The sequence below is a fragment of the Macrobrachium nipponense genome, chromosome 33 (genome assembly GCF_015104395.2).
Source record: "Macrobrachium nipponense isolate FS-2020 chromosome 33, ASM1510439v2, whole genome shotgun sequence".
Classification (NCBI taxonomy): Eukaryota; Metazoa; Arthropoda; class Malacostraca; order Decapoda; family Palaemonidae; genus Macrobrachium; species Macrobrachium nipponense.
The window spans coordinates 49930994-49951386 of record NC_087219.1 but is presented as its reverse complement, the minus strand read 5'-3'; the positions used below and the strand labels follow the sequence as shown (position 1 = coordinate 49951386).

The window sequence follows — 20393 nt, the reverse complement described above, 5'->3', positions numbered from 1 at the left end:
GCCGAATAAGCCGCCAACTCTCGGAAAAAGAACATCTGGTAGAAATGTCCCGGAAGTTGAGTCGTTCCGGACATATTTGCCTCCTTTAACCTCCTCTAATGTTGTTTCTTTGGTCACTCGCATTCATCTCCCGAGTCTGTCCCCGGTTTGTGAGTTATTACTTGATTTAAGGGCCAGATAAATGCGCCATCAAGTGCCTTTTATTTATATACTACCGTTGCGGTGTTTTTATTTTTTAGGTCTAGAACGAGTGATCCCAAGACGGGAGCTCTTTTGTACGCATGTGCCAAGAGCACTGTTCATTTATAACTTGTGATGGTATAAAATATATATATATCTATATTATATATATATATATATATATATATATATATTTGTGTGTGAGTGTGACTGTATGTATATATGTATGAGTGTATGTGTGTGTGTTTGGGGAGGGTGGCCTTGTCGTTTAGCAAAATATCCGGCAACTAAAATATGCGTCTAGGTTTTAGCAGTGAAACAATATAATGAAGATTTTTAGTGATATTATATATATGTATATAAATATACTATATATATACTTAATGTACAGACACTACATACCCGCAAACACACGCACAATATAATATGCGTATGAATAGTATACAAATAAAACATATGCTAATATAAAATCAAAGCTTATCATAAGAACCTTCACAAAGTTGAAACTAAGACTACTAAAAACAAACACAATTTAACGATAAACTCACAACTCACCTTACAAGCAAACTTTCTTATGTTTGTAGATTAAAAGTACATAAAACAACATGTATACAGAACACCTTTTTATACATTAGTCGCTGGCTCCCAAACTGTTGTTATATTCTTTGAATGCTACAATACTGCAATAACAAACTAACGATTCTAATATAAGCCCACCTAAATATAAGAGAAGACCTTTTGCAAGAGGGTCTTGCTGGTTCATAATAGGTTCACACAAAATTATATATGTAGTACGTGTGCGTGTGTGTGACTGTGAGCGCATGCGTGCCAGAAAGCATTTTTGAGCGTCTTGGCCTCCAGAGCGGAGTGGAGGGAAAACCATAAAAAGTCTGAATTCTTGGAAGGAGGAACATCATTCTCTTTCACCGTCGGTCGTAAACATCGGAATTAAATACGTTAGTTAATAATTCATGTATCGTAAAGGTTTTCTGTCCCTCCAAGTCAATGAAATCAGTGGAGTTTTAAGATTCCGAATGGTGTCCCGGCTTTATTACCAATATAGAGATTGAAGCTCCCTCCATAGCTGGGATTGCGTCACTGATAAGAGTAGAGGGGATATATATATATATATATATATATATATATATATATATATATATATATATATATATGTCTCACCTGCAAAACGGCAAAACGCGTCGAGAGAGATCCAGAGCAACTTATTGGGTTTCCATTGAGGCCCACTCTCCTAGGCCTAAGCCGTGAATTATGTATCTGATAGTTAGCCGACTGTGAGAGGTATCTATCAGGGTGGTTAAGACACTAACGACGAAATATATATATATATATATATATATATATATATAGATATATATTATATATATATGTGTGTGTGTGTGTGTGTGTGTCTGTGTGTGTGTGTGTGTGTGCGTGTGTGAAATTGTAATAGACACAATGCCCTCTTAACTTCCTGAATTCTTTGTGATTATTGGACCTGGGTTCGTTTCCCAGGACAAGACATCACAATTTCTTCTTCAAATTTTTTTGAACTTGGATCTTCAGGCTTTGTAGTGATAAGCGTATCCAAAAAAGAGCAAAGAATTAAAGAAATTAAGAGGGCATTGTGGCTATTACAATTTCATATGTATCTGGTGAAAAAGTGACCAGTAGATTCTACAGACACACACACACACACACACACACACACACACACACATATATATATATATATATATATATATATATATAATATATATATATATGTGTGTGTGTGTGTGTGTGTGTGTGTGTGTGTGTGTGTATGTATGTATAACCTTCTTCAGTTGAACAGCGTAGCCTTAGAGGTACTAGATTTCCCTTCTTCTGGCTAACTGAGCCCTACCGCAGTCACCTAACCTCCAGGTACATACCTACACAATTCACTGCGTAGGCGAAGCGTGAACGGACACATTTCCTTTCACAAGGGAACAGAGCCTTTTCCTTTTCACTCTCCTGCAGGAGAAGGCTAACCTCCTGACCAAAGTACCCGAAGCAAAAGCTTCGTTGCGATCTCCTTTAATGGGGCTCTTATCCTGGAATATGGAAGACCCTTAATGCGGCGCAGATGGCCATCAACGGGACCCGAGGCAATGGGGTCCTCCGGGCATGATAATAGTGTTAGTAAGGTGGGGTGTTGCGGGGCTGGGAATGGAGGGAGTTATACCGGGGGACGAGGCAAGTGTTATGGTTCTATTAGTTCGCGGCGTCTCATTACCTCGCATGACTCGATTTCTTCTTCCTTTTCCTTCCTGGGTGATGATGAAGGCAGTAGGGCGGGAAAATAAGAACAGGGGCGAAAGGTAAGGATAAGTTAGAAAATTGAAAATTAAGTATCGAAGAGGTATAGCCTCACGGGTGTTACGTCGACGTCGGAAAGGAAGATAATAGTTTTCTTTAGTCCTATGGATAAATGTTTACAAAACTCTTGGATTTCTTGGGATGACTCCCCTGTATTCCAAGATTTTGTAGCCTTCTGTCTTTTCAAGAAACAAAACCACGACGAGAATCAGTTTTTATAAAACTTGAAAACTGTTAACAGCCAAGGCCAATGAGATGAGCAATCGGAAACCCTTTCCAGCCCAGGAAAAAACAGAAGCAGAGAGAGAATTCCAAACCTACGAAAGAATCGGTTCCTGAACCGATTTTTCTCTGGGATACCAGTTAAGGGGCTGATGTCATTTTAGGCTTACTTTAACTACTTTTCATCCTCATTTCCGTGAGTGTTCTCACGTTAGTGGAAAAAGAGTATTTGTCTTCGTTTTCTTTAATTTTTTGGGGGGGAGTTTCTGGACCAGGAGGTAGGGTCAGTTACCTGTTTTTAATGAGAGAGAGAGAGGAGAGAGAGAGAGAGAGAGTAAAAACACTGTGCCGAGTGAAGACACTATAAGAATTAAGTAAACGAAACCGTTATCTCCTGCGCCCCCAGATAACAGCAAGTTGGTGATTACAGCGTGGGCGAGACATGGACGTAGGAGGAGGAATAAGGTCACAAGATGAAGATTAAAACTGAGCGTGAAGGACATCGCAGGAGAGCATGAAAGGTCATTCTTGGAAGTCCAAAGAAAATAGAATTAGGCGTTTCCTGGTATATAGGATATTCTTATTATCATTACCACATACTTTTTGCATTCTTTTTACTTTATATCCTGAATGACTGCCACAACAGTGCTTCAACTACCAGGTCCATAATCCGATTGGGTCCTCTTTCTGTTGAGGCAAGTATCGTAACCACTAAACTAGACATATAGGTCTAGGGATTTTTGTATGTGATTGTAAACCGCTAATTATAAGGCGATTGACAAACGAGTTTGCATAATAAAATTCGGTAAACACACATTTTATATAAATATATACATATATATTCGTTTCTACCGAATTTCAGTCTATAAACACATTTGTGAATCATCACATAATCAACAAGTAGCAATGATCCTAATATATGATTTTATAGCAGGCAAATGGATGGGAAAAAACTCAGGATTTATAAGTACTGACCCGCAATTACTTAAATGGACAAAAAGTACAATGGTCAATTGTTACAAAGTAAATAAAATAGGAATTAAAACTTCTGTTCAAAAAGTATTCATAAGTCAATATGTTTGTAATTTAACAGCATATTTAGATGAATAGTAAAAGTTGTAATGTAGTGAATATACTTCCATTGCTAATTTTATTTATGTAAATATATTATGAAACATTCAATACTACAAATTGTAAGAATTGTAAATGTATATTTCTTAAAAGAAAAAAATCGCAGTTACGTAGAAAAAAAAAAAATCGGTAGTCATATACGTCTAGTATAGCCCTATCTATCTGTCTAATATATATATATATATATATATATATATATATATACATATATATAATATATATGTGTGTGCCGTCTTTCTTAGAGACAGGGTCTAAGAGAAGCTTTCCTGGTGTAAAGTTAGGTATATCTTAATTTTACCAGACCACTGAGCTGATTGACAACTCTCCTACTGGTTACTTAGCAACGGGACCTACTACAGCTTATTGTGGGATCCGAACCACACCAAGAAATGAATTTCTATCTCCAGAAATAAATCGAACCCGTACCTGAGATCGGTGGTCGAGCAAGTCACCGACTAGTCCAACGAGGAACTTTTCCAGGTGCAACTTCTTACGTCTCTATCGATTATGTTTGTATGAGTTGCTAGTTAGACCAAGGTGAGTTAGACCTTGGCTAGTTCCATGTCATAATCCACCCTGGCTACGAACCACCATGGTGGATTGCCATCCATATAGTACTTATATAATTGATAGCTTACGTCAATAAAGACAGATCATGGCAAAACAAAAATCCAATAATTAAAGCTTTTGATAAAACTCTATGGCAAATATTCTGAATGTTTATAGCAAGGGATTGTAACTGGTTGAAAGAAAAATCGTAATAAAAGTATGAACCAATCTTACCTAGAGTCGATAAAATACCGCACCGTTTATCTATACACGCACCAATTTAACGAACACCAAAGTTAAGTCTACAATAATCTTGCCCAAAATCTCGAGAGCAGATCCACACCAAAGCAACGTTTAGTGGCCCTTCGAGCAAGGTCGGCTAATTAGATCCAGACCAAGGGACTTCTTGCTTGTAATTGAACTCCTTGGGTACAAATTGGTCTAAATTAGTAATACAGTACTGTTGGCAGTTATCACTGCTTCTAAAACTAAGAAATCTCATGATGTTAGTCCTTTTTTGGACTGGTAATACTGTCTTTGGTTTCAGAGCATCGCTGTGAAATGTGACGTTCATAATAGTTCGTTTAAATGTGTTCTAAGTTCATTTATGTTCGGCATTTCAAAAGCTAACGATCATATGCCATTGTTACGTGACGCTGAGGTCCGTTCCGAACTTTCTTTACCTTGATGTAGGTGACAGGACTTTCTTTAATAACTAATAAAACTAATTATATTAATTTTTTTAGGTTAATTTAATGTTTAATGGCGCATACTCCATTTCCTTTTGAATTACCACCCGACGCATTTCCTCAACAACGAACTTTCCTGGTGGAATGTTTACATTGTACAGAAGTATTACTGTCCTATTTGCGTGTACGGTGTTCCGTGTTGTCGACTACGGCTTAACTTCATGGCGTTATCTCTGGACTGGGAGAGAAAAATTATGATTCAGAATTACATTCGGTTTGGAAATAAAGGTAGGGGATCCGTATTTTTAATATCGCTTAGAATTGTGGTTAAAAAAAATAAAATGCTGTCTCAAGCATCGCTACGGATATAGACTCAGGGTTTCGTAGATTACGGTTCCCAAATTTAGTTGAGTGACGAAAAACAATGAGAAGAGAGAAAAAGTCGAAGATATTACTCTGATCATGTATGACGCACAAATAGTTTATATTTATGCAATATATGAACAAAATTAGATACAGAAACAGGATAAGATACAAAGCTATAGCATGATTGGGTGTACTGTTTCCAATGAGGTTAGGTTTATGGATTTGTTTGCTGGCAAGGTTTGTGCAATTTTACGAAAACCTTACCGATAGATGGACCTTGTGAATGGCAACTAGTGCCCATTGTCCAGGGTTTGGGAGGGACAGGAATATGTCACACGAAGACCTTTTGAGGAGGTTGATCACAAGACTTTTGTCTTCTGACACAGTCTAAGAACCGTTCTTTCCCCTCTACATTTTTCAAGATAATATTAAAGGGGAAGAAAAAATTAAGATTATGAAGATACATGAAGTCGCCTTATTTTCAGAAGGGGAATACATAATCGCTGGATTTCTCAGTTTCGACACATTTATGATATCGCCGGTCTTTTGCCTAACCTGACCTACTTTGAATCGAATTTAGAATTTAGGCCAAATGCCAAGCTCTAGGGCCTATGAGGTCATTCTGCGCTGAAACGAAAATTGACAGGAAAAGGTTTGGAAATTATAACAGGAGGAAAACCTCGCAGTTGCACTGAATCAGTTGTTAAAAGAGGGTGGGTAGTAAGACGGAAGAAAGGGAATATAAAAGGAGGTACAGTGAAAGGAACGAAAGGGGTTGCAGCTAGGGGCCAAAGGTACGATGCAAAGAACCCAAGTAATGCTTACAATGCACCGCATGAGGTGCATTGACGGCACTACCCCACTACGGGGTTGAGTAGTATTGTCGTGAGGCGTTGTCGTTGAGTTGTATATAGAATTTAGGCCAAAGGCCAAGCACTGGGACCTATGAGGTGTTGTCAGAGGAACTTGGTTGAGGTTTCGGTTGCCATGAGTCTTTTACTTTCTCCTTAGAGTCTCTGGTTAAGAGCCTGTGCTGCAATTATAATAAGGCATACATTTTGACCGAAATCTGTTCACTCACATCTGTTCCCTCACTTGCCAACCCGGCCCTCAATCTCTCTCCAGTACGATAAGGAAACCTACAAAATTTAGCTAACGATCGGGTTACATAATCTACTGCTTACGTAGAGCTATAGATAAACTCATTATTAAGAAAACACACATCATTCATAACCGTTCCTTGACTTGCTCGAGTTGGGAGTTCGAAAGTAGGCTTACTTGGTTGGGTTGGGAGTGATACCAATTACGTACTTGGCGAGTACAAAATAGAAAGAAAAAAAAAAGTATGGTCCTAACATCTATTTTGTGTGGGGAAATAGTGAAAGGCTGCACGTTTCTTTAATTGAACCTCCTGCGCGTGAGCGTGTGAGGAAGAGGAGCGTTTTTCATATTAACGGTTAGTTAGCCTTGTAATGTTAATCAGACTTTGAATAGGAAATTTCACTCAATGCGGCGCTCTCGAGCCGACACTCAACCTCCCCCTAATAAAAAAGACGAAAGTGAAGATGGACAATACAAACAAATAGGAAATTAAATCTGTGATACGTAAGAAAGAAGAAAAAAAAGTATTGGTAAAAAAATAATGTATCGAGAGACCAAAGAGGAGGACCATTCACCGTTAGCACTGGCTTGTCAGAGCTATAGATCTCGCCGACGTAGACTGATAGTGCACTTAACTGCATTTAATTAGGTCTTTGTTTATAGCTGGATTTTTTCTTTAATTCTCTCTCTCTCTGTCCTTTATTTCTGACTGCTTCATTCCAAACGGTGTTGCCAGTGAAGGTTACTTTGGCTTTAATAGAAGCATTGCATTAGCTGTTTTGTAACTTCAAGCGAAATACGAAGGTCCGGATTGTGCTGTTTCTTATGCAAGTATAATGTTTATAGGAGTGTTAGTTTAAAAGGAATGCTACCACTGCGAAGTAAAACACGTTTATCTATGTACTGCACTTGAATCACGCCAAAGCCAGAAGGCCAATGACGTAGACCTATGTAGTAACATTTGACCATAGATATAGAGAGGATTTTGACATTTACCAAAGGAAAAGCGGTAAACCGTCTGTAGTAAAAAAGTAGAACTATGTAAAGCGCAGTGATTAGAGATAAATATACCGGTCAACAGTTACATTGTATCTTGATTTGGGACCATCTTAACACACTATTTGTAGTCGGAACGTAATGACCGTGTTCCTTTAAATTCCATTGTCCCCCTCTTGACTAAACGGTGAATTATATAGCAACAGGTAGTTGGTGGGTTATGGTAGGTCACAACCATGATCGATATTTCACGCATTATGGTTACACTCGCCTCTAAAAATAGAGTTTATAGTTAAACATAATATACAAATACTCTTACAAAAATAGCTCAGAGTTGCACCCTTCCATAGGCACTGTCGCCAGCAAAGTATACAAAACGTACACCCGCTTTCCTTCACTGAGCAACACTGATGGCTTTGTCGAACTTCAGCTTACTTGTCTTACACCGTTTCTTCAGTGATGTAACCAGTTGGAAAGAAATAAACAGAGGGGAAGATAGACAACACCGCGGGTGTTCTGTTATTGTTGTGCAATGTCAAGATTTCTGATTCTAATAGTAAGTAAATTGAGTGGTGGCTATAGGCCTATATACCCCCCTTTTAGCCGTGGCTCATACCATGATAGACGACTAATTACTAGGTATATACTTATTTAGCTGGTTAGGTCGGAAATAGCACAATGAATTTTAACATCATCTATCCACATCACCGTGCAATAGCATGGGATTCAAACAAAGGTTCTCTCGAACCCGAACCACTAGACTGAGTCCTCCCTCTCTCTCTCTCTCTCTCTCTCTCTCTCGCTCTTCTCTCTCTCTCTATCTCTCTCTCCTCTCTCTATCTATATATATATATATATATATATATATATATATATATATATATTATGAGTAGGAAAAACCTAGAATGTAGGTCTGAAGGAAATGCAAATGCACCGTTGCAATGACATTGATTCCTCTGCCACCAAAGTGCAAAGGTGCTCATCATCTTTTAACGTGCAATCTCCACCACCACCTGCTCTCAGCTCGTTACCCGCTTTGAGTATTCGGTGTTATGTCACCTTCCCCCAAACATTCTGTTTCCTGTCACATAATGTTCTTCTTCAGGGGGGCTTGGTTCAAAGAATTCTCGGGAGGAGAGAGAGAGAGAGAATGATATCTGCCATGAACAAGGAAGATTCTTGGCGCCAAGAAAGATGTTCCTCGTGTAGTGATGCGAAAAAAAGTCTTCATTAATTATATATATATATATATATATATATATATATATATATATATATATATATACATATATATACACACATATATACTATATATATACATATATCTCCTGTCAGTTGTTTCACGGCGCAACTGCGAGGTTTTCCTCCTGTTACACTTTTCAGACCTTTCTATTTCTCTTTCAGCTCTGAATGACCTTATAGGTCCCAGGGCTTGGCCTTTGGCTTAAAATTCTATATATTCCATTCCATCCCAGGCACAACCTTGTATGGCTCACTCTTAAGCTGTCCTGATTTATCTGGACGCTGAAGAAGGATGCTTTGCTTGATGGGTGTCTGAATAACCTAGAGGGCAGTTACTGGTCCTTATAGTGGGCCTTCACTAGGCGTGGGGTTCAAAGGTTTCAGTTCAGGGTTGCCGTTTTGAGGAATTTCGTCTATTAGTGTGGCTTTCTGGTGACATCTGGCAACCCTCCGTGGCTTTTCCGACCACAGGCCACGGCACTGAAGAATAAAATTCTTCACTTTGCCTTTTTATGTTTTATTATGAATATAAAGCTATAAAACGTATCCTGTTTTATTTATACAAATGAATTTTATTGAAATCCTTTATTTTTCTTCGTCAAAATTACTTTGTTAAGTTAGTGACGTGTAGTTTTCTAACATCACGGAAAATAACTCTACATAGGAAAATACACATTCTATCCATTAAATCATAAATAACGTAAAAACTAAATCAGGTGAACTGCACATGGTAACACTGCCAAAAGCCAATGTTGTGAAGAAAAAACGGCATCATTGTAAATTCAGTTTGATTGATAGTGGCTGGTTTGGAAGGACAAGAACCACGAGTCCACGATTCACATTTGCTGAATCTGCAGTTTTGTGTGGATCGTGAGTGGTGCTGTTCAGTGGCGTATAGATACTATATATATATATATATATATATATATATATATATATATATATAGTGTGTGTGTGTGTGTGTGTGTAGATGGCTGCATTAAAAATCTGTACATTTGACGAAACAGATACGGACTCGACCTAGTCACCTAGGCCGAAATTTCGTGAAGCATCTGAAAATTCTGAAAATAAACCAAGAGTTTAGTGTAGTAAATTATGCTGTAACCGTGTTACTTCCTTTAGGCGACTTTGTGAATTGTACCGTGCGAGTTTGTAGACATTTCAGCAATTGTTGGATTTATAACAATTCGATATGCCCAAGACTAATATTAACGGACTGCTGTAGAATTACGAAGCTTTTTGACATAACTGCAGCCTTTCTTTAACAACGACAAAAGATTACATTCAATTTTGAGCGCTAATTCAGCAAAACAAGCAGTTTCCTCCTCATATTAGATTATTTTCCCTCTCGTTCAACTACTTTTTCCTTCCTATGAGGTAATTTATTCTGATCTCCCATGTCCGCCATAATTTTGCACTAATTCTACTCGTATATCGTATTATTAATATTACGTACGTCTTCTGTGCGAGTGAATATGAAATCAAATAAACAGAAGGAACTGCCCGTTCATTTCTCAAATTAGGTCTAATGTTGATCGCCGGTTTAGATGCGTCCAGTGAATTTTAGTACCATTATTATATTTCCGAAAGTATATCAAGCCTTTTTGACGTAACGCACCAAATTTCCAAGTTTTCCTACACATTCACATCCACGTGACGCCCGAAATCCCCCAACGCTAAGTTTTCCGTTGCAGCGGAGTGTGGCTGAATGGGGCGGCCGGGAGCGAAGCTCACCTTGAACCAATTACTACAACTATGGAAGGTATTATTGGCTCACGCTGAAGTGTTTTATAATACCGCTACAGGTTCATTGGTCTAGTCCCCACCCTCCCCTGCTAATTGTGCCTTCGTTAAAGATTATAAGATTTGCTTTTTCTCAAAGCAAGAGTAGATAAGTGAGAAGAATGCTTTAACAGCCTGGTTTAAAGGATATATATCACAAGATAAAAAGCGGACAAAATCGGAAAAACTTGCAGTGAGCAATAAAAGGTACAAGAGTTAGCTACTTGAATTGTTTTTATCTCGTTCTTTTTAAGAACTTTTGATAATATTCAAAGAAGCGGATGCTTACCAAGGGACCCCATTGTTCTTACCCCTCAAAAAAAAAAGAAAAAAAAAATGGGAATAGCCAACTTTCCCCGACAAAAAATGTGTCCCTCTCAAAACAAGGTTCTGCAAAACAAAAAAATAAATGGACTGCAGAATCTGCTAATGCCCTGAGATACTGATAGTATCACTCGTCGGAGTTCCGGCAGATAAGCAGAGAAAATCGATACAAACTCAGTTATTTATGAAAGAAGGGAAGGTTAGCCTAGAACATTACAATTTAGAGTGAGGAAATTGAGTTTACAGCGCAAGGGGAGACGATTATTAGGCTATACAACTCAGGAGGAGAAGAGAGTGAAAATGCTGCTCAAACGACTCAAAAGAGAAAAAAAAATTTGAAATACAGCGTAAAAGAAAATAAGAAGAAAAAGATTGAGTGAAAAAGTACAACCCAAGGACGGAAGATTGAATTAGAAACTGTAGCTCCAAGGCGAGCGGAACGCCTTCTCCCAATCTTGACAACGTTCACCAAACTCGCAAGTTTTATCGTTCGGCAAATCTCGGAGTAAATGGAGAACAGTTTTTGTCTTACGCTTTATCTTCCGGAAAATCTCGAATATGGCAATTTCCACGTGACTGCTTGTTACGTGTGAGTCGCCTCGGATGCATTTAGAGCACAAGAGAGATGCGCTACGCAAAGATTTTATGAATTTAAGCCATCTTCAATGTATAGGCTTATTGTGATGGAGACACTGTATACTACATGCTTCTTTAAAGAAAACATTAATGTATTTGATATTTTTCAGTATTGTTTTTTTTATTATTTTGCAGTTCTTCCTGAAATATAAAAGAAAACATTTATTCATGTTTAATCCTTCTTTACGGACAGTAGATTTTATCTATATTTTTCATTCACTGGCTTTTGTTTTGGACTTTTCCCTACGACGGTACGAAAGAATCCCTCGCTTTTGTAATTAAGGTTCAATATTTGATCATTAGGACTAGTCTCTCCGCATTAACTACAAGATCTAAACAGTTATATAAAACGTAACTTGTTACGTGAAGCGAAAGTAGGACGCGAGATGTCCCAAGCATTTACTTAACGCTCCAGATTTCAACTTAGCACTTGAATGTTAATGAAAATTCCACTCATGACAATCGCGGGGGATTTTCAACTTACTTTATTTGATGGTGATGCTCGCCAGATATTTTCCTTTTTTATATGCCTTGTTTTTTTCGAGTTTTTTTCCCTGTTACTTGGTTTCAGAGCTGATCACGTTAATCTACCTGACTCTTCTACTCGTGTTTGTTTATACTTTTGGGCTCGTTAGGTTGGTATAGTGTAATGTTTGTGTTGACTCTTTGTACTGATTTTGCTTTGTGGCTTTGCAGCTGTTGTCATTATATATATATATATATATATATATATATATATATATATATAGATATATATATATATATATTATATTATATATATATATATGTGGTGTGTGTGTGTGTGTGTGTATACATATATATACATATACACCTCCGTTTAGTCACGGCCACATATTCTCTATAGGTGGCCGTGGTTTAGTCCCATTTCAATACAGGGTCGTGATAGTAAGCCTATGGTATTTGATAATACCATCAAACTTAGAGCTAAGAAGGGCGCATTGGCATGCTTTTTAAACAGTCCATAGAGACTCTGTGAACCTTTAATAAGAATTCAGTACCCGACAGTTAGTCGCGTGTGTTGGGTAGCAAATACTTTCAAAAAGGGCATCGGACTTACAACCTCATGTCAGGGGACTTGCATGAGAACTGGAAAGCTAATATTTTTTCTGGAGCCACTTGCTCCACAACCCAGTTGGCATGTGGTGAAAATTTTATACGAATCCAGTTAAAATGTCATAGATAAAAAAAGTCACGGAAAAAAAGTCTCAATCTTTGCTTATCCATGTAGCCTTCTTTGCGCCGTGTTTAGTAGAAGGCCGTTGGGGATTATCGTAAAAGCATTAACAAAAGATAGGAAATATAAAAAACAAAAAATGATAATGACCCCAAGAAATATTGAGGATTTTCCCCAGTGACTATAACCGGACACCATAAATCAATGTGACTTTTTTTCCCTCGTTTTATACATAAAAAGATAATTATATATATATATATATATATATAATATATATATATATATATATATATATATGTGTGTGTGTGTGTGTGTGTGTGTGTGTGTGTGTAAGTGTGTGTTGCATTTTGCGTTGTTTTGATCCAAGAGTCCGATGGTTAGTATAGTAGATTCACATCAACCGTGCATTTGATGTCTAGGCCAGTCCCTTACGACGCTTATGATTGGCTGTTGCTAAGACAATCACAGGGCTAGAAACTCTCAGTCTCTCTCGAGAGAGTTCACATAGGCAGGATGTATGTGATGTATGTGCCACCTTTCCTGAGGGATACTTTTGAAAGACGTATCTCTCAAGCGCCTCAGTGGCGTGGTTGGTATGGTGTTGGCGTGCCACCTCGGTGGTCGCGGGTTCGATTCTCGGCCATTCCATTGAGAAGTGAGAGATGTGTATTTCTGGTGATAGAAGTTCACTCTCGACGTGGTTCGGAAGTCACGTAAAGCCGTTGGTCCCGTTGCTGAATAACCACTGGTTCCATGCAACGTAAAAGCACCATACAAACAAACAAACAAAAAAGCGAGGTGGAACATGCATCCTACCTGTATGAACTCTCGAGAGAGACTGAGAGTTTCCACTTTTCAGCCCTGTGACTAGCTTATCAACAGCCAATCATGAGCGTCGTAAGGGACTGGCCTAGACATCAAATGCACGGTTGATGTGAATCTACCCTTGAAAGTCACGAGATCGATCCCGACCTAGGCACGTTTCCTGAAATTGATATTGTGTCTCTTCAACCTGCAGCAGTGAGATATGTACCTGGTAGTTAGTAGACTGTAGGGAGTGGGTGAGGTTGCCGGAAGGCTGCTATTGTAGATTCGCATCAACCGTGCATTTGGTGTCTGGGCCAGTCCCTTACGACGAAGCCAATCATAGGGCTGGAAACTCTCAGTCTCTCTCGAGAGTTGTATCCCTCAGGAGAGATGGAGCATGCATCCCGCCTGTATGAACTCTCGAGAGTGACGGTGAGTTTCCAGCCCTGTGACTGGCTTATCAACAGCCAATCAGGAGCGTCGTAAGGGACTGGCCTAGACATCAAATGCACGGTTGGCGTGAATCTACTATAGTAACCTATTCCGGAGAACAAAAATTAATAAATAAAAGAATCCAGACAGATGCTGTATCATAGACCAATACCCTGCGCAGTAAACTTCCACAACATAAGCCACTTCATACCACCAAACAGACGATTTACCTGCGGCATGCTGAACCTATGTTGCAAGCACTCAGGGTTTCGCTGGACACGAAAGCTTCCATTTGCAGTTAGCTTTTTGTATCATCTGTCTAACCCTTTCTAGGTGTTATCTCCTCCTCAGTAACGATTATATAAGGTTACGCATACTCTGTTTACCATCGATTAGTCCTCCAATTCTTCTAAATGCCCAAGCCATGTTAAAATGTTCTCATTCACACTTTCAGCGGTATTCCTTTCCCCCCAATTATTATATATATATATATATATATATATATATATATATATATATATATATATATATGTGTGTGTGTGTGTGTGTGTGTGTGTATGTATATATATATTATATATCTTCGTTTCTAACCCTTTCAATTCTTTCGCCAACAGTAATGTGTTAACATTTCATCTCTACAGCTTCCACCTGCTCTTTCTTATTTGCATTCAACATCCACACTTCATTCCTGTAAAGGAGTGTTGGCTAGATCAAACCCTTTGTACATTTCCATCTTTGCTTTTATACACTCCTCGCCTCTTCATCATATATTACATGTTTTTTTTTGCACGTACACTGCTACCTTATTTGTTCCAGTTCTCGTGTGAGTCATCCATCTCCTATCTTATCATCTTTTCTTATTTTACTCTCAAATATGAATTTAAAGCTTCAATTTTCCACAATTTCTCTCTCTCTCTCTCTCTCTCTCTCTCTCTCTCTCCTCTATATATATATATATATATATATATATATATATATGTATATATATATACATATATGTATATATATATATATATATATATTATATATAAGTATACATATATATATACATATATGAATATATATATATTATATATATATGAAGTATATATATATATATATATATATATATATATATATATATATATATATAGTACTTATGTATGTTTGTATACCTCACATGAAGCAGCTTTCCCTAACGGTAGCCAACATGCTGAAAGTAATTATCGCATCCCACTCACCTACGACCAACAAACAACATCCTTTACTGAAATCGTAATTACCTCGACGTATTTGCTCTATCCCACCAAGGGACAAAATGATCTTTATGGCTTCTCTCGGAGCAGTTACGACGGTCTACTACGCATTCTTGGCGCCATCTTGGTACTCTCTTTCGACTCTGGGTTTTTCGAATTATTTTTCCCCCTCTTTCAGTTCTTAGCATTTATATAGTCGTGTCCGTGATTACGTGGAACTAATTATAGATAGTTATTGTATTTTTCGAGGAAAATGGTCCGTTTGCTGTGAAAAAAAAGCTAAAATACCAACGGGAAATTCGAACATTTTCAATATCACACACGGCAGTGAATTCAGCGCCAACTTCTAATGATCGCGGCAAAATTTCTGACGTTGTTGATAATAATGTCCACGCGCTCTGGAAATGTCAGCAAAATGTCATAAACTTTCAAATACGTTTCATGGCAAAAAATAAAAAAAAATTCTCATCGCTACTTTCTATTGGCCTAAATTAGCAATCATTAAAAATCTCACAGAAACAAAAGAAACTAACTGATATCTCAATAGCGTTGGCACACCGAGGCAGTAAAGTCTTCTTTTTTTCCCAGGTGCGTTATCTTTCAGTGCCTCTCGGGGGAGTATTTCAAAAAAAGGGGCGTGGTCCAGGAACCGTCACATGTGCAACCTCAAGCGGTTCCAACCAAACACGCATGACCAACTAACACACGAACACTATCGAAGCCAACACGCTACTGACGGCCATGGGGCATTGGCTACGGTCTTTATATATAAACTTGATTTCCCCTCAGGCTCCGCCCTCCTTGACTTCAGTCAAGTTCTCCGGGATTTGCTCACATGCGGAGGTTTCGGCTAAGACTGCGATTTGTTTAATGGAAATTTTCGTCTGAAATAAAAGTATTTTGATTGGAAATGAAGCAATACAGAATTAGAAAAAAGCTAAATATATATATATATATATATATATATATATATATATATATATATATATATATTATATATATATATTCTGGCGCAATTTCATACCTAAGAAAAACAGAAGAAATATTTCTTGTGACTAATATCATTTACTGTTTTGTTGAGCTAGAAGGGTCCAGGGAAGATTCTGCCTTCTCTCAGGTGGCCATGTAACACCCATCAGGCCACCTTTTCCAACATTTACTAAATGGAAATCGGTAATCAGTAGATGATACGATTCAATGACTTTTTTTTCTTTTTTTTTTATCTTTTCGCTTTCCCACAACTGCGTACTATATGTGAAGCCGCATTGGATTTGGAGGTACAAAGAATCAGCGTCCATTCTCTACTTCTTCCTCCAATGTTTTCCACCATCGAACTTGAGTTATATCATGAAATGCCTCGTATAACTAGCAACTGGTTTATATATATATATATATATATATATATATATATATATATATATATATATATATATATATATATATATAATCTCTTATCTATATATATATATATATATATATATATATATATATATATATAGATAAGAAAAATTACGAATTTGAAGAAGCTTTCACGTGATATTATTTGTAATGCATCAAATAAGGAATCAAAGAAAGATCTATTGAGCAACTAATATACATACATACACATACATTAATATATATATATATATATATATATATACATACATACACATACATACATACATACACATACATTATATATATATATATATATATATATATATATATATATATATATATATATATATATATATATAAGTATGTGTATGTATGTATATTAGTTGCTCAATAGATATTTCTTTGATTCCTTATTTGATGCATTACAAATAATATCTCGTGAAAGCTTCTTCAAATTCGTAATTTTTCTTATCTATAAATATGCTGTCAGCAACTTGTAATCGCCCTAAAATCATCAACTAAATACCTTTTGTTTGTCGTCACTTTTTCTGTCTGCCCTCGGATCTTAAAAACTACTGAGGCTAGAGGGCTGCAAATCGGTATGCTGATCACCCACCATCCAATCATCAAGCATACCAAATTGCAGCTCTCTATAGTGTCAGTAGTCTTCATTTTATCAGGTTAAAGTTAGCCATAATCATGCGTCTGGCAACGCTATAGGGCAGGCCACCGCTGGGCGTTGGTGAAAGTTTCATGCGCCGAAGAAACTTAGGCGTATATTTTACCTGTTTCTTATTTTTTTTTATCTCTTAGTCTCATCATCTTATGATGAACTTGGTGTGTCAGCGATCTTATGAATTCCATTTCGATTGATCTTCATTTGCATAGATGAGATTAACTGTCGGCAACAGTTTACCTCAGATTCGTTGTCAGTTATTCCAAATCATTACCAAAAGGTGGCTTCTTCGTTTTGTACATTAATATCACCAACACACACATCGTAGATCCAAATTACTTTTTCACTTCCTAAGTACCTGTCTCATTTTCCAATTACCCATTTCACTTTCAGATTACTTTTAAAATTTACTCATTACTTTTCACACCCACATTACTTTTTCACTTGCAAATTACCATGTTCGCCTCCCAGATGACTTATTTCACTTTCAAATTACTTTTCACTCCCAGATTACTTTTTCATTTACAAATTATTTTCACTTACAAATGAACTTCCATAGGTTTTCAATTTCCGCCTCATCAAGATCAACCAATTCCTGTGAGACCAGGGTAGCATAGACCTTCCCAGTCCATTTTTAGTGAAGCCCTCCTTGATTCTCTTTCCTTGCCTCTTTTGCTTATAGAACACGCCACCCAGAATGAACAAACTGTAACCCCGCCCCATCCCAGTTCTGTTTATGTATATAAGGTTTGTCAACCTCTTCTGTATTCAGTGTGAACTTTAAAATGTCGTATAAACTACGAAATTACTTGTTCAAAGTCCCGATTTTCACTCACCTTACGTGGATTTTGTGATATTCTCAAGCAAGCACGCGTTCCTTCGTGCTACATTGGATGTGTGTGTGTGTGTGTGCAAACTTACTCATACAATATATATGTATTCCCTGTCTATTTTCCTTCATTCTTTCAGATTTTCTGACTCCTCAAGCCACTGGGTACTGAGTTCTTAGACATTTTAACACCCGAGTTGCTGTTGTTAGTGTTTCAGAAAGGTAGGACATTGAGAAAGGTAGGACGAGTTGTAGGGAAGAATTTCCATCGGTTTCCTGTAGGTTAAGATAAAAGGACGAGTGAATGAGGATGAAGCATATGGATGTGTAGCGAATGGAATAGCGTGGGCAGTCCAGTCCTTTACCCAACTTGGACTAGCTTGCTGCCGAAGAGGTAATTCCACCTAGAGGGGAACTGTATTGGACTCCTTAGTACTGACCTAGACGTAAGTGCCAAAGGCCTCGAGTTTGGAGGAGGGATGACGGCAATCATATGATCCATCCAGCTATGGTATATGTATACACACACACACACACACTGAATGATTCATACCAATGTAGAAAATATATTATTTGGAATGAAGGGGCTGTGAGTTGGACCGCATTGCATGGGCAGTAATGTCCTTGTCAGCCACTCTTTCATTCAGTATTTGACAGTGGGCGCATTTTATAGATATTTATATTATTAAAGAGAGGACTGTTTAACAGGTAAACTAAACTAATGCAATATGAGTCGTGGCAGAAAAAAAAACTTTCAAATACCAATAATGATAATAACAATGTTTGATTTGCAATTTAGACTTATGATTCGTACCTTCAGCGTATATAGAACCATGCACCTTTGAAGTACATGGTACAATAGTACATGTAATCTTTACAAATAAATTACATAAATATTTCAATTTGTAGATACATTAAAATTTTAAAATTGATCAATCAGTAACATTTTAGATCGATGTGCAATCGGCTGTTACCGGGATACTTTTTCTTCCCTACTATAGGCCTAACGCTGTTTAACACAGAAATTCAACCCTTTTTATGTAGTCATGGTAGACTCGGTTTTCTCTGTTGTCTTCCTGGGTCTTGTTCTGACTCATTGCCCCTATTCAAAGCCCTCGTAAAGTTTGTCTCAAGTTGTAGCATTGTCAGGGAAACATGATGTCCCAACGACGTCTGGCTGAATATTCACTGATGATCAAAATCCGGTTATTTACCAGATCCAGTTCTCCCAAATTTCAGAACTTGGGTGTTTTGAAAATAGGCTTATGCTCAACACCTTTCCTGGCCAGAGAGGCTGGGAATGGCAGGAGCTTATTAGATCACCTGGCAGCGTCACAAAAGTATTATACTGAAACAAAAGATTATGCCAAAAATTAAATGTGAACACTAAATGAAAACATCTAACAAAATTGAATGGCTCCTGAAATGAAATGCAGGGAGGCAGTGCCTAGAATGAAAATTTTTTTAGAAAATTTGTTGCCATGTAACTTTTTCTCCCATCATCCAATGCTGGTATTCATTTTAGTTACGAATTAAAAAAAAAAAAACATATTCTTCAGTTATGAAAAATTGGGATTTTCTCGCATTTTCAAATTTCACGTAGGAAACCTCGTCATGCAATGACGCTGAGTGACATCACTGCCGATCCAACCAAAAAAAAAAAAAAAATGGAAAAATAACAAAAGCCGGTTTGTGTTCTTTTAATTCGATGGATGCCTAGGAAAAGAAATAGTTATAGTAATTAATGGTCCTGGTTCCGCATAATGGTTTCAGAATACCAGCAAAGATGTCAAGATTCCGGTTGAAAACGTCATCGTGCACCTGGCACGCTGCTAAGCAAGGACCAATCGGTGAACGAGGTGTTGAACTTGATCCTTCGTCTTCAGTCAGGCACTGGAGTTCGTTTTGTTAACGTGTGTAGACGGCTTCCTCGTATTTGTTTATATCTATCAGGATGGTGAGAAGAAAAAAACATTTCTTTACATGATTTTACGACCATTTTTTGCATTAATTATAGGTTTGAATAGTAAAGAGAACTGATTTGTGGGAGGTTGAGGAAGTTTATAAGTTGTTTTGGAAAGTAAATAACAAGTAGACCAAGTAATGCTGTTCATATTGATTTCTAGACCAACTTACTATTTTTCTGTTACGTGTCCTGATGTTGCATGACACTGTTATCATGGATGCCATTATTGCCTAAAACCATGAACTTCAATGGTTTCAGCTGAGAAGCCAAAGGGCAAGAGCTTTACGAAGCATCTCGAGAGTAGGTCTAGGTTCGCAA

The 20393-nt window shown here is 37.5% G+C and overlaps 1 protein-coding gene and 1 long non-coding RNA gene across 2 annotated transcripts in view; one reads left to right on the top strand and one right to left on the bottom strand.

Annotated features, from left to right (window-relative positions):
* The window catches only part of LOC135202858 (uncharacterized), a 35584-nt gene extending 19624 nt beyond the window's left edge, over nt 1-15960 (bottom strand). Inside the window, 1 exon segment of the mRNA XM_064232315.1 lies at nt 15758-15960. The gene's annotated coding sequence lies outside the window, so the exon portion shown is untranslated.
* Nucleotides 15961-19927: 3967 nt separating this feature from the next.
* The window catches only part of LOC135203165 (uncharacterized), a 4332-nt gene continuing 3866 nt past the window's right edge, over nt 19928-20393 (top strand). Inside the window, exon 1 of the long non-coding RNA XR_010311874.1 lies at nt 19928-20066. This is a non-coding gene — a long non-coding RNA (uncharacterized LOC135203165). The remainder of the gene's footprint in view (nt 20067-20393) is intronic.